This window comes from Zootoca vivipara, chromosome Z2 (genome assembly GCF_965207765.1).
Source record: "Zootoca vivipara chromosome Z2, rZooViv2.hap1.1, whole genome shotgun sequence".
Classification (NCBI taxonomy): Eukaryota; Metazoa; Chordata; class Lepidosauria; order Squamata; family Lacertidae; genus Zootoca; species Zootoca vivipara.
The window spans coordinates 2,322,959-2,327,076 of record NC_142585.1 but is presented as its reverse complement, the minus strand read 5'-3'; the positions used below and the strand labels follow the sequence as shown (position 1 = coordinate 2,327,076).

The following is a 4,118-nucleotide window of genomic DNA, read 5'->3' as shown; positions in this document are numbered from 1 at the left end:
TATACTTGACTCCAAGCAGTTCCTTGCTAGTATGCTGAATCACTATTCTGAGCTGACTTCACGAAGAGCTGAAATCACACTCACGACATAACAGAAACGCTACAAAACCCATGTCTGGAAATAAAAAGAAGTGTGTGAATGGGAAATATTTTTTTTGGGGGGGGGGAGGTGTGAGTTTTCTTATCTTCTCACATAAAAAACCAAGAATAAGCACCAAATTCCTGCACCTCCCCACCTCACAAGGAGGATAGGGAGTCCCTAACATGCAAACATATTACAGAGCCAACCAAATACAACATATAATCCCATATACCACGGGTGTCAAACACAAGGCCCGGGGGCCTAATCCGTCCCGCCAGACCTCGTCATGTGGCCCGCGTAGCCGCCGCCAACAATAGCCGCTGACAGTAGTTCTGGAGCCTGCGATTGGCCAAGGGTCAAAACCGGGGGCGGGGCTGCAGGCGGAGGCCGGGGTGCTGGAGCCGCGCTGACGGCCTTGGCCAGGGAATTTCAATTTCGAATGAGGCTGAGGGAGGCGGTGGCACAGCGGCCAGACGGGGAAGTGAGATGCAGGAGGAGGAGGAGGAAGCCCGCCGAGGAGGTAGGAAAGCCCTACAGGCGCCGCCGGCAAAGTTGGTGCCGGGACGGAGCAGCGCTGGAATTTTTTTTGGCGGGCTTTGCTGTTGTCTCCGAGAGCGAGTGAGGCGGCACTGGGGAGCCGCCGCCCGCCGCTTCCCTTCCTCTCCTCGGCTGCATCCGGGAGGTGGGTGAGCGAGCGGGCGAAAGGGACGCGGAGTGAGCCTGAGGGGGAAGTAGGCGAAGCGCAACAGCCGCTCTCTTGATGGAGCCGGGTTTCTCTTCCCTCTTCCCCCGTTTTCTCCTCATAGACACTCGGGAGGGTGCCTGGCTTTTGCTTTGTCCCCCACCCCCGAGCCGCCCTTTGGCTTCTCAGTTCCGGCGGAGCTGCTCCCCAGGGGGCAGCCGGGAGGGAGGCGGAGGCGGCGGCATGGGTTCCTGCTCTTCCCGCTCTGCCGCCGCCTCCTCTCAGCCCCTCGTGATGTAGGGCTCCAGATGGAGTTGCCTCGCGGTTTGAGTAGGTGGGAGGGGAATTTTTTTTTTTGGGGGGGGAGGTTTTCAAGCCTCCTCTGCCTGCAGTCCCGGTAGGGAGAGGCGGTGGCAAAGACGACAACAGCGCAGGTGGGGGGAAGAGCAGCTCTGAGGAGAAGATGCACGTCCGCTGGGGCTGCCGCCGCCTTCCTCCTCGGGAAATCCGCTGCCCTCCCTCAGCGCGAGGGGAAGGGACTCTGGCGCTGAGGAGGGAGGATGCAAAAGCAAAGCAGGGAGTTGGCGCTGCACCACATGTTCCTGCCCCTCTCCAAAGCATGGGGTGGGTTGCAGCGTGTGGCATCCTGCCTAGCGGGGTTTGGGTGTGCACAGGGCGGGAGAGGGAAGCCCTCTTTCCATCTGCAGGTTTTTAATCCCAGCAGTGGCTTTCTCCCTCCTGCCGAAGGTTTAGTTGAGCCCCCCCCCCCGGAAGCCATCAACCCCCACCTTTTGTTCAAATTTCCCTCGTTTACATCCCCTCCCACACACGTGCCACGACGCAGGAATGTGATCCGCGTGGGGGCGGGAATGAGCTTACATTATTACAAAAAACAGTAATAATTGAATGCAGTGACAATAATTTATGATAATAAAGAGTGGACACATAGTCCTACAGACACAACCGGCCCTTTGAGGGTGACCAAACTGCTGATGGGGCCCCCGATGAATTTGAGTTTGACACCCCTGCCATATACAGTGGTGCCTCACTTAACGAATGCCCTGTAAGACGAATTTTTCGCTAGATGAATGGATTTTGCGATTGGAGGTTGCCTCGCAAGAGGACGAGGTTTTCTATGACTGCCGCTTCGTCTTGCGAAGCGTGGCCATAGAAAACAAACCTCCGACTGCAAAGTCCAGCGTGCAGCGAAAAATTGCCAGGGCTTTTTGCTGCCTGCCTTCCCCTTGGCTTGGGGAAGGCAGGTGGCAAAACACCCCCACACCACTGCACTTTGGCTCCGGGGTTCAGAGCCGAAGTGCGGCGGTGCAGGGGCTGTGAAGGCAAGCAGCTATGTGCCAGGCGGCTGGGGGAAAGCAGCCCCCGCACTTCCGCTCCGTCCCCCAGAGCTGAAGTGCAACGGTGCAGGGGCTTTTCGCTTTCACACGGCTGGGCTTCGGCTCCAGGGGACGGAGCCGAAGCGTGGCAGTGCGAAAGCCCCCGCACAGCCACGGGCTTTTTGCCGCCTGCCTTCCCCTTGGCTTGGGGAAGGCAGGCGTCAAAACGCTGCCGCACTGCCACACTTCGGCTCCGTCCCCTGGTTGTTTTGTTATATTTTTCTTTTTCAACCGACCATATATTGTTGTCCAATAAACTTCCACATAATGTGTGCTGTGTAAGTATCATGAAAACTATATAATGGCAATAAATTCTTTGCACAGTTGTATGCCAGGAAATTTTCCAGCATACAGTTCTGAATTTCCCAACTCCTTGATCTGTAAGGAACCAAAAGAAAGCTGTTGGCTGGGGAAATGTGACAAATGCAAAGGTGGCAAACAGAAACTTCATGAAGCTTTTGAAAATATTCCGGAATGTATTTCAGCAACTTGGAATATTTGGGGAAAAAATGAATATGATAGGTTATGCAAGATGGTGGTTGAGGGGAGTGTGAGAGACCTTGCTTGTCACATCAGAAGTATGACAGAAACTTTTATGCAGCACTGTTATATGAAAAGGGAACAAGCCAAAGCCTACCAAAAACAGAGAGAAGCAGTAGGGCGAAAAGACTTTGATCAGAAGACCACACTTATACAGGTTGACTTTTCGGAAAATTACAGCTGTATGGCAAAGGATGAAATTCAAAGTGCCCACTGGAAACAAAACCAAGTAAGCTTGTTTACTTGTTCAATGTGGTATAGTGGGAAGCACCACCCATTGGTTCTTGCTTCTGACAACCTAGATCACTCAAAGGAGACAGTGTTGTGTTACATAGATTTCATTTTGCAGCAGATTCCCAAAGAAGTTGACATAATTAATGTATGGTCTGATGGACCGAGCTCACAATTTAAGAACAAATATGTCGTGGCTGCAATTGCTGCTCTTGAAGAAATCAAGAAAATAACGTGGAACTACTTTGCTACATCGCATGGCAAAGGCCCAGTTGATGGCATAGGAGGGACCATTAAGCATCAAGTTTGGAATGCAGTGAGAGCAAGAAAGCAAATAGTTTCCAATGCCACTCAGTTTGTCACCACAGCAACTAAAGTCTCCAAAGTGAAAGTAGTGGAGCTCACACCAGGCCAAATTGTTAAAAGAAACGCTATTGTTATGAAAAATGTACCCCAAAATGCGTTGCCTTTTAAGAAGGACAGACGCGGGTCGGAAGCTCCAAAATTTGCACTAAGTTCAGCTCCGCCGGGAAAATGACAGAGACCACACGATGCTGTCAGGAAAAACAAACTGATCCCTTTATTGCAGAATGCAAAGCTACAGCTGTAGGGTCCCTGCCTCTGGAAAGAAGGAAGGAACCCCGGGAAATGGTGAAGCCCCTTTTTATGCCCTCCTGTCCCTGCGTGAAAATCCCTGGACTGGGAGGGAGGGGGAAGGACAAGGAGGATGGGTGGTGATCGGATTAGCTGGGTGGGGAGATGACTTTTTCTTTCAGATGGCGGGATGTCAATTGCTCTTCTCCTGTCGCTGATGGTGCTCCCTGTTGTTTGGCAGGAGGGGCAATCAGTCGAGATGGGTGCAGAGGTGGGGCAGTTCCTGGCGATTTCCGTGGGGTGGAAGTCCGCCCGGCAGGTGTTTTCCTCCAGGCCATGGAAGGGTGGGCTACGTTGAGGATGGCAATTTATTTGAATAAAGTTGTTCCAGCTAATCCCTCTATTGTCCGTGTGTCCTTGAATGGGTATAGGGTGGTAGTAGGGCAAGGTTCAGGTGGGTTGGGATCATACAGGGTTCATACAGAAAATATACCTGGAAAACATACCTAATACAGGGATTTCTAATTAAAAGGTAGCACTCCTGACATATACAGTTCTAAGATATAAAACAGCAATTCTAATACAGAGAGATACTA

At 52.0% G+C, this 4,118-nt stretch overlaps 1 long non-coding RNA gene across 1 annotated transcript; it reads left to right on the top strand.

Annotated features, from left to right (window-relative positions):
* Positions 1-3,444: 3,444 nt before the first annotated feature.
* LOC148686526 (uncharacterized) lies at positions 3,445-3,917 on the top strand. The gene is made up of 2 exons (XR_015948616.1): positions 3,445-3,579; positions 3,764-3,917. It is a non-coding gene; the product is annotated as an uncharacterized LOC148686526 (long non-coding RNA).
* Positions 3,918-4,118: the final 201 nt, after the last annotated feature.